Source organism: Budorcas taxicolor, chromosome 13, assembly GCF_023091745.1.
Source record: "Budorcas taxicolor isolate Tak-1 chromosome 13, Takin1.1, whole genome shotgun sequence".
Taxonomy (NCBI): domain Eukaryota; kingdom Metazoa; phylum Chordata; class Mammalia; order Artiodactyla; family Bovidae; genus Budorcas; species Budorcas taxicolor.
In genome coordinates, this window is record NC_068922.1 from 74,902,799 (window position 1) to 74,917,830 (window position 15,032).

Below are 15,032 nucleotides of genomic sequence, written 5' to 3' on the forward strand. Positions count from 1 at the left end.
TCAGCAGGGGAAAATAACTGGTGAGATTTCAAATCATTTTTGTTCATTTTTTCCTCTGTATACTTTTTTGGCATTTTTTAGAAAAATGACTTTAAACAAATGGAGGGGCGGGTGGGGGAGGAGATGGCAAAGGTGATGGAGAAGGAACGCTCAGAGAGATGGGAAGAGTCCAGGAGGGAAGTGGGGTCTTGGAGGTCAGTGAAGGGAGATTTGGGAGGATGCTGTGGCCACGGGTGTCCAGTGTCCATAAAGGACCAAGGGGATGACTGTGACACAGGAATCGGAGGCAAGGAATGGAAGCATTGCAGAAGGGGAGGCCACGGGGACCCTGAGAGAGTTGTAAACAGGAGGATGGGCGACACCAGATTGGAGTGGGTGGAGGAGTGAGTGGGAGGGAGTGAAACGGAGGCAACTTGATCCGTGGGGCTGGGAAGGAAAGGGGGAAGAGGGCAGCAACTGCAGAGGAACCTGGCTGGGAGGGAAGGCCTTTTAAAGGAGCGAGAGTTAAGCGAGTTCATGCTGATGCAGAGGAGCTGGCAGAGCCAGAGGGGCTGAGAAGAGAGAAAGAAGAGCTGAGCGCAGCGACAGAGGGGCTGAGGGCAGAGACAGAGGGGCTGAGGAGAGAGACAGGGGGGCTGAGGGCAGAGACAGGGGGGCTGAGGGCAGAGACGGGGAGTGAGGGGAGAGAGAGGGGCTGAGGGGTGAGGACAGAGGGGCTGAGGGCAGAGACAGGGGCTGAGGGCAGCGACAGAGGGGCTGAGGGCAGAGACAGGGGGGCTGAGGAGAGAGACAGGGGGGCTGAGGGCAGAGACAGAGGGGCTGAGCGCAGCGACAGAGGGGCTGAGGAGAGTCAGAGGGGCTGAGGGCAGAGACACAGGGGCTGAGGGGAGAGACAGGGGGGCTGAGGGGTGAGGACAGAGGGGCTGAGGGCAGAGACAGAGGGGCTGAGGGCAGCGACAGAGGGGCTGAGCGCAGCGACAGAGGGGCTGAGGAGAGTCAGAGGGGCTGAGGGCAGAGACACAGGGGCTGAGGGGAGAGACAGGGGGGCTGAGGGGTGAGGACAGAGGGGCTGAGGGCAGAGACGGGGAGTGAGGGCAGAGACAGGGGCTGAGGGCAGAGACAGAGGGGCTGAGGAGAGTCAGAGGGGCTGAGGGCAGAGACACAGGGGCTGAGGGCAGAGACACAGGGGCTGAGGGCAGAGACAGAGGGGCTGAGGGCAGAGACGGGGAGTGAGGGCAGAGACAGGGGCTGAGGGCAGAGACAGAGGGGCTGAGGGCAGAGACGGGGAGTGAGGGGAGAGACAGGGGCTGAGGAGAGTCAGAGGGGCTGAGGAGAGAGACAGGGGGGCTGAGGGCAGAGACGGGGAGTGAGGGGAGAGACGGGGGCTGAGGGCAGCAACAGAGGGGCTGAGGGGAGAGACAAGTAGGGCTGAGGGCAGAGACACACGGGCTGAGGAGAGAGTCAGAGGGGCTGAGGGCAGAGACAGAGGGGGTGAGGGCAGAGAGAGGGGCTGAGGGCAGAGACAAGAAGGGCTGAGGGCAGAGACGGGGCTGAGGGCAGAGACAAGAAGGGCTAAGGGCAGATACAGGGAGTGAGGGGAGAGACAGGGGCTGAGGGCAGAAACACAGGGGCTGAGGAGAGGGGTAGAGGGGCTGAGGGGAAAGACACAGGGGCTGAGGGGAGAGGACCTAGAGACTGAGGAGAGAGACAGAGGGGCTGAGGGGAGAGACAAGAAGGGCAGAGGGAAGAGACACAGGGGCTGAGGGGAGAGACACAGGGGCTGAGGGCAGAAGCCAGAAGGCAGAAGCAGGAGCATGAAGCCAGGAGCACAGACAGAGTGGAAGGCTCGTCTGACCTAACTGGAGAGTAGAGGGTGGATGGGGAACAGGAGCTGCTCCCTCCCCACTCTCCCCTGTGACCCTGGGTGACTCTGCTGACTTTGCACCTCTCCTTGACCCCTAATCCAGGCCCAGGCTTCCATGGCACTTCTCTAGACTGCTTGGTCCACTGGACTGGGAGAGGGCAGCCTCCTCACCCTGCTCCTCCTCTGGATGGCCATGTGGCCATCAGTGAGTCCTCCTCACCCCTTTCCCAGGCCTCAGTTTCTCCTCCCATGTCCAGCTCCAGGAGTCTACCATTTCACAGTTCAGTGTCTCTGCCAGTCCATGTCTCAGCTGCCTCAGCCCCTGCCTAAGGAAAACTCATGGTGAGGAGAATCCTAAAGGGAATCAACCCTGAATACTCATCAGAAAGACTGATGCTGAAGCTGAATCCAATATTTTGGCCACCTGATGTGAACAGCTGACTCACTGGAAAGGACTCTGATGCTGGGAAAGACTGAAGGCAGAAGGCGAAGAGGCGATGGAGGATGAGATGGTTAGGTAGCATCACCACTCAATGGACATGAACTTGGGCAGTCTCTAGGAGATGGTGAGGGACAGAGAGGCCTGGCGTGCTGCAGTCCATGGGGTCTTAAAGAGTTGGATACAAATTGGCTATTGAACAATGACAACAATTTGTGGAGGTGGGGAGCTTGTCCTCCCAGGTGACAAGCTGAGCCTCCTGTCCCGGAAATGACCTGGGTACCTTTCTTATCATCAGAGGACACTTGTCACTTGGAATTTTGTGGATTCTGGGCTCTGGGTGCAGATGTGCCCAGTTGGTTTTTCCAGATGTTCTTGCTCTGAACCCCCATGAACAGAGGGGGAACACCACGGCTGGCGCAAGCTGTGTGCTGGGCTGAGGAAAATCAGGGCCAGCTCGGTGACTAGGAGGAAATTCTGCATGTCTCTGGGCCTCAATCTTCTCATCTGAAAACTGGACACGATCTTTGCTCACACATGGCTTTCAGTGAGGGTTAAATGATATAATGCACGTGACACTTCTAGAACACAGCGAATGCTCAGTACAGAACAACTTTCATCATTATTTACAAGCCCTGCCCGGATCTATGACCACATCTGTGCTGGAGAAACCTCAGCACGTGCTCCAGGAGATGCACACATAACATTTACAGAAGCACTGCTAGTAATGAGGGAAAAGAGAAAACATTCTACATGCCTATTGGTAAAAGAGGGAACACATAAAATGGGGTATATTCATACCATGGAACACAGCCACTTAAATGGAATGAACCAAATCTATCAACACGGATAGCTTTCAAACACATCGTTGGAGAGAAAAAAGCCAGTTGCCGGGCAATGATATATCTGGTAGGAATCCATTAACATGAAAATAATACAAAACAATGCTCCTTATTTTCTGGAGGTCCATGTCATGTATGCTCAAGTATAAAAATGGTGTGAAATGATACAAATCAAACTCATCACAGGAGTGATTTCTAAGAAAGTGGGGAAGAGACCAGATTGGAGGTGGCGATAAATGGGACTTTATTTATCTGGTGTTGCCCTGCGGCTTGTGGGATCTTAGTTCCCCAACCAGGGATGGAACCCATACCCCTTGCAATGGAAGCTTGGAGTCCTAACCACTTGACCACCAAGGAATTCCCCCAAGGGGACCTAAGTTTCATCAACAATGTCCTGATTTCTAAGAGAATGGATTCATGAATTTCTTATAAAATTAATTTTTTTTAAAGAAATTAACAGAGGGACTTCCCTTGTAGTCCAGTGGCTAATATTCCATGCTCCCAATGCATCAGGGGGCCCAGCATTGATCCCTGGTCAGGGAACTAGATCCCACATGCTGCAACTAAGACCTGACACAGTCTAAAAAAAAAAAAAAGAAGAAGGAAAGAAAAGAAATTATATATAAAAAATTCTTGCCCTTCCCATTTCACGAAATTGTTTGGAGGACCGAATTATATGTGAATGTATAATTCATTTTCTAGTTGACAGAGCATTTTTTACCCACGTGACCTTATTCCATCCTCTCAACAAGACTTTGAAGGATGAATTGTAATTTCTGTTCTAGTGAGAAGGAAATCGGGGAGTGGAGAGATGATGTGACTGTTTCCCAGGTCACACGCGGGGCGTGTAGGGACAGAATAGGGATTCCAGCCTGGGGCTGTCTGGCTGCCTAGCTTGGGCCCCTCTTTCTATGGCTTTAGGCTCTGCAGTGAAAATGCCTTTTAAACTGTTTCCAGGTCACTGTTGTCATGGGATAATCTTGGTGGGGGCACCATCCCGACCCTGAACTCCCTCTCAGGGGGATCTGCAGCCTCTACCCAGAAGGCCCACAGCCCCGCCGAGCTGTCTGGCCCCAATGGCTGTGGACACCTGGCTTCGGAGTCTCTCTCTCTCTCTCTCTCCTTCTTTTTATAAAAGATGTATTTATTTTTGGTTGTGCTGGGTCTTTGTTGCTGTGTGTGGGTTTTCTCTAGTTGTGGAGAGTGGGGGCTCATCTTCATTCTGCTGCGTGGCTTTATTGTTGTGGTTGCTTCTTTTGTTGGGGAGCACTGGCTCTAGGCACCCTGGTTTCAGTAGTTGTGGCTTGTGGGCTTAGTTACTCCACAGTATGAGGACTCTTCCCTACCAGGGATCGACCCCATGTCCGCTGCATTGGCAGGGGGATTCTTAACCACTGGAGCACCAGGGAAGCCCCACTGTCTCTCTTGAGACCGTCACCCACTAGCTCCTGGGAGGCAGTGGCAAAAAAAAGTGATGGGGAAACACACACACACACGGATTAGACTCAGAGAGACCTGGATTTGAACCCCAGCTCCGACACATACCAGCCTGCAACCTTAAACAAGCCACTTCCGTGCTCTACACAACGATACCTAGTTTGCAGGTTACAGTGGGCAAAAGGTACACAGGAGATGCTCCATGAATATTGGTTCCTGTTCTTTCCCTCTTCACAGTTTCCCTAACTCTTAGCAGAAGGCTGACTTACCCCTGAACCCTGTGCCAGGCATAGTACATGACATAAAGTAGGTCCCCAGGGAAGCTGTGCCTTGGTTTCTCGTTAGATTACATTATTATTTTTAAAATTGTTTTACGTATTTATTCTTTTGAATGCACCACACAGCATGTGGGATTTTAGTTCCCCAACCAGGGATGGAACCCACGCCCCCTGCAGTGCATGTGTGGAGTCTCAATCAATGGATCACCAGAAAAATCCCCGGGATTAAATTATTGATGACAAAGGAAAAAGTCTCCACCATCTAACTGGGGTGACAGACCCCAGTCACAAGCAAGGGCCATCCTGAACTTTACTTTGAGGGCAGTGGGAGCCACTGAAAGTTTAATCAAGAGAGTGATGGAGTTGGCCAAGTCTCAGAAAGAACGCACAGTGTGGAGTGTGTCTTTGGAAGGGACAAGCACAGAGGCAAGGAGCCTATGACAAGGCTCTGGTGAACAGTTCAGGTGACAGGTAGGGCCCAAGGTCCCTTTTAATCCTGATACCTGGTGAACTGGCACAAGCCAGGGGAGAGTGGGATGGCTGGCTGAATTTGGAAAGATGCTAGAATTTTATAGGAGCTTGAGATAAAAACACATGATGTATAGGAGAACATGTTTCATAAACTTTAAAAAAAAAGTGCATATCCCCACCCTGATGCTCTTAATGTCACAATCATAGGCTATTTGAGGCATACAGCCTCCCAGCCCCTTTGTATTCAGAGAGCATTGACAAGGTCTCAAGTAAATTCCCAGCTCCCCTGAATCACTTGGCAGAAACAAGTTTTTATGTCAACTCACAAACCAACCAGTGTAAGCCCTCCGACAAACACAGCACATTATTGGGAAAGCAGGTAGCCCACAAAAAGCAATGGCCTGCTTTTCTCTTCCTTGTTTGTCAGACACATCTGTCGACCTCCACCCGGCATTGAGGGTAATATCACAAACACCCGAGATTTCAGACTCAAGGGAGAAGCAGGAAGGGCAGGTGGGAACATGGGCAGCATTGAGAGAGAGAGAGATTACAGTTTATAATAAAAATAGGAGCTGCCAGCTTTTGAATGCTTACTATGTGCTGGGCGTATGCACTAATTCTTGTATCAATCTCTGACGTGGGTGCTATTTTAATATATGCCTTTTACAGATGGGGGAGTGCAGACCTAAGGAACTGAAGTATTTCACCCACATTCAGCAGCTGGTACGTGACAGGGCAGGGGTTTCGAGCTGGTTGAAGGCAAGGTCCATGGTGACAGCAAATTATCATCACCAGACTTGATGAATACCAATACTTTCCATTTTGCCCCCAAAGACAATGATGCGATTATTTTAATGATGTGGCTTCATTTATTCAAAAAGTAATTATTAGAGGACCTCCTCTAAGCTTGGCAACGAAGAAGGAGGGTAGGGCTTCCCTGGTGGTCCAATGGCTAAGACTCCATGCTCCCAATGCAGAGGGCCAGGATTTGATCCCTGGTTGGGGAATTAGATTCCATGTGCCACAAGTTAAGAGTTGGCATGCCTCAACTAAAGACCCTGCATGCTGCAACTAAGCTGGCATAGCCAAATAAACGAATTAATTTTTTTAAAAAAGAAAGATGGTAGGGAAGAGCATGGGCAGAGGTCGGGAGACAGAGATGTGTGTGTATATGTGGGACACATCCAGACACCCTGGACTTGGCGAGTTACATCCAGAGTAGGTTAGCCTGGGTGGGTGAGGAGCGGATCAGGGCAGAGAGGGGGGTCCATAAACAACGGGTGTAGACGGAAGTGGGGGTAGGAGTGCATGCGGAGAGCAGAGAGGGAATCCCGCTTCCTTATTTATTGCCTCTGAGCTCTCAAATGCATGACTACTAGGCAGAAGTGACAAAATAAAAAGGGGAAGGAAAAAACGCCAGCTACAGCCAGAATAAAATCAGGGCAAATAGAATAAAACCTGACAGCCAAGTATAAATAAATATTCGTAAAAGAGTTAAAGGACAGATTAAAATAAAAACACCAAATGCAATTCTTACCCCTTGACAAATGCAGTGCGAATTGGGTTCTTTTAATCAAATGTTTGGCAGGTGTATGAATTATTTATAATTCAATATCAGGTGGTTAAATGGAAAATGGAAGATGTTCCCGTCATCTTCTCAGCTTATCCGCCTCCCCCAATGAGTTTCCCTGGGAGAAGCAGTGGGTGAGGACCCCTCCCCCACACCAGGTACCAGGCTGGACACTGGAGCCCATAATCCCTGACGCGCTGCGCTGGGCGGCCCCGTTTGTCAGTCCGTCTCCTGCTGCTCAGAGCCTTGTTCCAGAAGGCGGCCCCTCAAAGCTGGGCACAGGAGTGGGGCAACCAACCAGGGGCAGGGGAGCTGGGTCCAGACCCCTGGGTTTGTCCCCAGCTTCCGCAGACCCCAAGGATGCCCTTGTGTAGTCTTTCCCTCTCCCTGAGTCCTCTGCCCTCAAATGAGCTTCTCCCCTGCCATCCTCTTTTCAGCTACTTCATGTTTCATTTCACAGGGCAAGTTCCAACGTGTGGGTCTCACCACACCTTTCAATGGTGGAAAGCATGATAACCATTCCCATTTCACAGAGGAGAAAACTGAGGCTTAGAGAGATGCCAGAGGTGCCTCTGATCATCCCACTGGCACGAACTCCAGATAGGGCTGGAGCCTAGGTCTTCAGATTCCGTGTTCCCTGGGAGTGTGATTCGAAAGTCTGACGTCCAGATAGAGTGGACAGGGCATGACTCCAGAATCAGACACCAGTCCCACCTCTGGCTCTGAATTCACTGTGTGACCTAGGGTAGGTTCCCTGATCCTACCTCTGATCCTCCATTTTCTTCTCTATATACTGCGCTAATGATGATAGCTATCCTGGGGTGGTATGGCAAGGATTAAGAGTGGGCAGAGTTGCCTGTGTGAGCCTGGTCTCCAGGAAAGCTTGACAGAGATGTTTCTGTAGCTACAGGAAATTACTCTCATTTTACTTTTTTTTTTTTGCTACTTGTGGGATCTTAGTTCCCCAACTAGGGATCAAACCCAAGCCCTTGACAGTGAAAGCTCGGAGTCCTAACCACTGGAGCATCAGGGAATTCCCTACCTTTATTTTACCAACGAGAAGACAGATGCCCAAAGACACAAAGTGACTTCTCAAAGCCATTCAATGAGTCAGTGGCTGGGAATTATGGTCCCTGGGGAGGCGCTAGTCGAGAACTTGTGTGGCAGGATCCAGCCTCCACCTCCCCCAGGAACCCATCCACGCCTGATTCTGAATACAGCATCACCTGTATCCCCCATTCCTACCAATGGGGCATTCATTTGTCCCTCTCTCTTACACACACACACACACACACACACACACATATGCCCTGTGAGTGAAAGCGGGAGCGGAGAATCCCATTGCAGCCAAATGTTGACGGCCTTCCCTGAGCAGCAGATGAATGAGTCCTTGCTGCTAACAAACGGCTGTCGGAAAGGTGGGAGAATGAAGGTAATTAGTCCCCTTAATGCCGATTTCAGACTAATCTTTCACACTTAAGGAAATTGTTCCAATGATTTTCTTATTTTCAGGGGAGCTCGTTAAGTAAGAATTAGAAAAATAGATACGGTAAGAGATAAGAAAATGGATTTCGTAATGACAAGCTGCCTAAACACACCGACAGGGGGGCTGGCGGGGCCAGGATGGAGTGACAGCTCCAGGTCCTCCGGGGATGGGTGACGGAGGGGCTCCAGGGCCTTTGGGCAGGATGAGGACCCCTGGGGGCAAGGGTCCAGGGCCCACAGTCTTAGCTCGCTGGTGGTAGTTGATGTATCTGGACCCTGAACATCTCTCCAGACCTTGTGCTCCTGAGCCCTGGAGGGGGTGGGCTCGGGAGGGTTCGTTAGACACTTCCTCAACATCTGGAAAGAGAAGTCTTTGCTGGGATCGAGGTCCACGGCAGGGCATGCAAACCTCAGCACCTTTTGCATCTTCTGGGGAAGTCAAGGGACATTTATTGATTGCCTGCTGTATGCAAGTTGTGGTGCTGGGCGCTCTCCCTCTATTTCATCCCACAGCCCCACAGGGGTAGATATGTTGCTAGTCTATGGAGATGGAGGAGAGGCACAGAGGCAGGCCTGACGGTGTTCAGCCAGTCCTGCTGGCTCTTTTTTCCTTTCTAGGTGTCATCTGTTCTGACTGGTCAGGGCCTGTGCAGTTCTGGTTGTTAACTATTTTGAATGTCGGTCACACTTGATCATGTGATGTGGCCAAGGCCACCCGGCTGTAAGTTCCACTGTGGCTGCAATTGAAACCCTTGGGGCCCAACTTCAAAGCATCCACCTTTCCTTCCCCTCCAGGCCTCCTCTGGGTAATGAGTCCCAGTGGGAGAGAGGCTTGGAGGGAAGGACTTGGAGCCAGGAGGAGCTGTGTCCCCTGGGAAAAGGGGTGGCTTCCCCAGGTAGGACAGTGAGAGGCAGGGTCTGTGGGAGAAGGAAGGATGTCCTCATGTCTAACTTTCCAGAATGGGTACAGGCCATTTTATACAAGCTCATTCCTGCCTCATCTTTGCTGAAGCGGTACCTGCCCCCTGATGTGCCTATGACTCTCTTTTGTCTCTCCAAACCCTCCAGAGCCTCCCTGGAGACCAGTTCATGTCATTCCTAGCCTTCATCCCCAACAGCCTGAGATCTCTCCTTCACCTCTGAACCTGAGAGGGACCCAGCAGCCCCCGGGGTTCGCTGCGACACATTCTGGGAAATTCACCTTACACAAAAGGAAGTGACTTTCTGTGTGTGGACCAGGTTAGCATCATCAGCAGAAACTGCCAGGCAATTGGCTCTGCTAAGGACAAGAATTGTCCTCTAACAGGACAAGTGGGAAAAGGTGACTCTGTGAAAATATCAACATGATATTTCTCCTTGGGTCATGGTGGGGTCATGAGTTCAAGTGTCGTCTTCTCCCCAACCCCCGAGACCTCCACAACATAACAGAGCTTGTATGATGTTTCAAGGACGCTCTTAGAATAGTGGTTCTCAACTAGGGGCAATTTTGACCCCCAGGAACATTTGCAATACCTGGCGACACATCTGCAGGTCCCAGCTGGAGGGGTGCTACTGGCATCTAGTGGGTGGAGGCCAGGGACACTGTGAAACGTCCTGTAGTGCCCAGGACAGCCCCCGACAACAGAGAATTCCCCAACCCAATGTGTCAGTAGGCTGAGAAACCACTCGTAGAGGCATCTGATCCAATATCCCCATTATCTAACTTATCCAGGAGGTGGGGATAGCACCCAGCTCTTATGACTACCCCTGGGATTCAACGTGGAAAGGGCAATAGGCCTCTAAGTCAAAGATTTATGGTTCTGACAGCTTTTGTTTTCAATTCAACAATCATACATTGTACTTCTGTGACAGGCATTGTGCAAAGAGCTGGGTACTCAGTAGTGGACATCCAATCTCTGCCCATCTGCAACTCACATCATAGTGGACTTTGAGCTGGGTCACCTTAGACTTGTCTTTCTCCCTTCAGCCTCAGTTTTCCAACCTCTAAAATGGGCATAATACCCCCTCCCTGTGTTGTTGTGAGGCCTTCAGAAATTTAAATGTCAGATTGCAACCATAGAAATGGATTGGCTGCTTCTCCTTCCTGGAGAGAACTGGACAGGCGGTGCAGACAGTTTTCCAAAAAGAAGGGGGAGAAGATGAAGACATTAGTGAGTGTCATGTGCATCTCCTGAATGCTCCTAACAACACTGCTATTCGGCTGCAGTTCTTTTACTCAGGGGCTTCCCTGGTGGCTCAGCTGGTAAAGCATCTGCCTGCAATGTGGGACACCTGGGTTCGATTCCTGAGTTGGGAATGATCCTCTGGAGAAGGGAAAAGCTACCCATTCCAGTATTCTGGCCTGGAGAATTCCAGGAACTGTATAGTCCATGTGGTTGCAAAGAGTCGGAAGTGACTGAGCAACTTTCACTTTCTTTTATTCAAGTGCAGATAAGAAAACTGAGGCTGGAGGGAATGGGGTGGGAAACAGACAAGCTTAAACTGGTCAAGTGTAGGGGCTGTGATTTGAACCCAGCTCTCCTGGCTCTTTCATCTCTTCCTTTTGGCCATCTCCAGGGCCTTTTAAGATGGTGCTGGTCAGGGAGTTGAGGTTTGAGGCTGACCAGGCCTGGCCTTCAAGTCTTATCCCCCCAGCATCCCCCAGGGTCTCGGTCTCACCCCATTAGCGCTGCTTTAAAAAGTACGGACCGACCGGGGCGCGTTATTGCCCACATAAATCAGGCGGTTCCAAGTACGGAACACCTTTAAACAAACAGCTGATGGGAGTGAAGTTCCAGGATCATTATTAATAGCTTTTCATTTCGGTGGCCGCTGTGCTGTGACATGCCTTCCCAGCAGAAGCCCCGCGCAGCCAGCCCCCCGATCGGCTGATCCCCCGAGTCCGCCAGTCAGAATGAATGACTGTACCTTTGTGTTAATTGTGGAGCCCGAGCTGCACGTGGAATGCTAATAGGGCCAAGTGGGAGGGGGCAGGTGCCAGTCTCGCCTGGCTGCTGGGCAGGAAAGGACCCTACCTCTGGCTGTCCTCCTCAACAGCCAGCAGCAGGATCTGGCTAACATATTCATCTGAGCTCCACCCTCCTCTGCTCGAGGAAGCCCCATGGTTCCCATGGACCAGGGCCAAGTCTGGACTCCTGTGGCTGCCACAGAGGGCCTTTCACATCTCATCCTGTCCATCACTCCAGCCTCCTTGGTTGCATTCCCACACCATGAACCTTGTACTGCTCAAACTCCTATTCATTTATTCATTCATTCCTTCAACATTTACTGAGCCCTCTGAAGGGTGCAGGGGACGAAGCTGTGAACAAGACAGACATGATCCCTCATCTCATGGGTTTACCATCAAGCAGAAAAGACAGACATTGGCAGGCTCTGGAGCCAGGCTGCCTGGGTCCATATCCCAGTTTGGCACTTTACTATCTGTTTGATCTTTAAAAAGAATGTTTTTTATTGGAGAATAGTTGATTTACAATGTTGTGTTAGTTTCTGCTATGCAGCAAAATGAATCAGTTATATGTTCACCTATACCCACTCTTTTTTAAAGATATCTGTGTGATCTTACAGCACAAATAACCTCTTCTGGGCCTCAGTTTCTTCCTCTGTAGAATAGGAACAAGAACAGTAGCTACCTCAGAGGGTTGTTTGAGCAATTAGATGACTAAAAACATGTGAAAACATGTAATACGGCATCATTTACTATTGAGCACGAAGTTCTCAATAATTGTTAGCTATTATTATCGTTATCAACTCAGGATAGCATTACAACAAATGACCGTGGGACTTCGCTAGTGGTCCAGCAGTTGAGGCTCTGAGCTTCTCCTTCAGGGGGTCGGAGTTCGATCCCTGATTGAGGCCAAAAAAAAAAACCCCACAAAAACAAATGATGATGATGATGAAATAAAGTTATGGGGGAGCAAGCAGGGCATCAAACGGGGGGACTGGTCCAGTCAGGGGCTGGGGAATTGTTCCCTGAGGATGTCTGATTTTCTCAGACAGGAGGGCTGAGTGGGCGTTAACTGAAGCAGTGGAGGAGGGGAGGGAGAGAGCAGAGAAGTGGAGGGGACACCATGGGTAAAGGCCCGGAGGCTGGATGGAGCGCGGAGTCGAGAAACCTGAAGGGCAGCAGGAAGCTGGCGTCAGGAGTGATGGGGACGCAGGGCTGAAAGGAGCCTGGAGAAGCTGGCAGGGGGCCACGCCACGCGGGGCCATGTGGGTCTTGTTAAACTGTAAATTCTGTCCTGAGAGTAAGGAAGGGGAAGTTGTTGAAAGCTTCTGAAACAGAGGATTGCCATGAACCTTGTCCTGTTTTTAAACTCACTCAGGCTGCTGCATGTGTAAAGCCGGTGGGACACCCACCCTCCTTCTGCAGGGCCCCTCACGGGGTGGCTGAGAAAGAAACGGTGAGCGGAGATGGGGGGAACAAGGGAGCAGTAACTGCTGTCCTGGTGAATGACAATGGTGAGCTGGTCCCAGGTCAGGGCAGGGACGTGGAGAGGAGAGGGCTGTGTCTAGAGATCTACAGGAGGCTGATCCCTCCGGACACAGCAGGAACGAGGGTGAGGGACCTGCTGGGGAGACTCCAAGGTGGCCCCGGTGGCAACTCCCCAAGGGGGAGTGAGCCACGGGTTTGGAGGGTCAGGAACCAAGGGCTCAGAGCACATGCCCTGGTGGTCGTAGGACTCTGAGCCTTCGCACGTGCTGTTCCTTCTCCCTGGAATGCTTTTCCCCAATGTTTCTGATGGGGGTCTTTACTAATTGCTCAAAGCCAGGCTCCAGTGTCACCTCTGATATATGAAGCCTTCCTTCGCTGCCATAAATTTCGTGTCTCCTTTTGTCCAGTATCAACTCCCTTATCTGTTAGCAACTTCTCTGTGTTAATTCATGACGTCATTAAAAGGTGTGACAGCAACTGCAAAAGAGAGGGACCGGGAGCAGAGACAGCATCACTCGACTCTCCCAGCATCCTGCACCTCGCCACCTTGTGCATTTCACTGTTCCTTCTGCTGTTTCCACCTGTTCCCCATCCCCTGCTCCCCATATGCTGACGGGGCCCAGGGCTTAGTCCTTGGGCCACTCATCTTTTCTGTCTACACCTACTCACTACGTCACCACATGCAGTCCCACAATTTGAAGCCCTGTGGATTTGCTGATGATGCCCACGTGTGTGTCCAACTCAGATTTCTCCCATGACCCCAACTCTTAATTCTACTTACTTGTTCAGCATCTCCACTTGGAAGTCTAAAATGCATTTCAAACTCATCATGTTCAGTGAGGAACTCCTGACTTCTATCTACCCATCGCCCCCCTCCACACACAAATAATAATAAAAGAAAATAAATGTAAAGCTGCTCCTCTTCCAGCATTTCCATTTCAGTAACTGACAACTCCATGATCCCAGCTGCTTCTGCCAAAAGCCTTCGAGTCCTTCTTGACATCACTCTATCTCACACCCTACAGCCAATCCATCAGCAAATCCCGCCAGCTCTACCTTAAAATAGATCCAGAATCTGACTATTCTCACCACCTTCACTGTTTACAGCCTGGTCCAAGTCACCAGCAGCTCTCACCTGGGTTATTGCAACAGCCTCCTCACTGGTCTCCCTGTTTCTGCCGGTAACCCCCTACAGACTGCTCTTGATTTTGGTGTTAAAACATAAATCAGATCATAACACTCCTCTCCAAATTCCTTTCTGCCTTTCTCTGGGTAAAATGGTTCGTAAGACCCAACAGGATACTTCTGAACACCTCCTCCCATCACCGCCCCTCCCCCACATTCTAGCCACACAGTTCTCTGAATAGAATGGGCACATTCCCACCTCAGGGCCTTTGCATTTGCTGATCCTCTTGCCGGAATACCTTTGCCCCTGTTATCTGCAGTGTTTACTCTCTCCCTTCCTTCAGATGCCTGTTTAAATGTAAGACTCCCTGACAACCCGAGAGGGAACAGCCCCTCCATTCTCAGGAGCCCCCATCCTCTCACCCCGTTTGCTCCCTGCCCCAGCCCCCACAGAACTCAGCACTGTCTGATACAGCACTGATTTATTATCTGCCTCCTTGCCCTTTAATGGAAGCTCGCTAGGAGCTTTGTCTTTTGTGCTCAAGGCTGTATCGCCAGCACTTAGAAAGGCACTTGCCATGTAATAGGTGCTCGGTGGCCATTTCTCCAATGACTCTGGAATCACTGTTTTGAACTAGCTGTCTGCTTGTTTGTCTATTTCTTTCTCTCCCCCAGTAGACAGTAAGCAGCAATGGATTCAATTCTCCACTGTTTTTCTAGTGTCCAACACAAAGCCTGGAGAGTGGATATTCATTAAATGTTTGAATAAACAGATGAATAAATAATAGAATTTCCAGATGGGTTGCCAGGAGTAGTGTGAGGGAGGGGTTATGAGACAGTTGCCTCCTGGAGACTCTAACTCTGGCAGCCCTTCCTGCCTCTCCTTGGAGACCTGAGGCTACCTTGGAGCGGGGAGGCTAGAGCTTGACCTAAAAATCTCTAGAGGCCGAAAGGGACAGAGATTAGTATTAGGAGCTGGTGCTCGAAGGATCTGGAAATGTAGATTTCCTGTTGGAGCTAACCTGCGGATTGACTGACTGATTTCTCTTTCTTTTGAAATCAAAGTATAGTTGATTTACAATGTTGTGT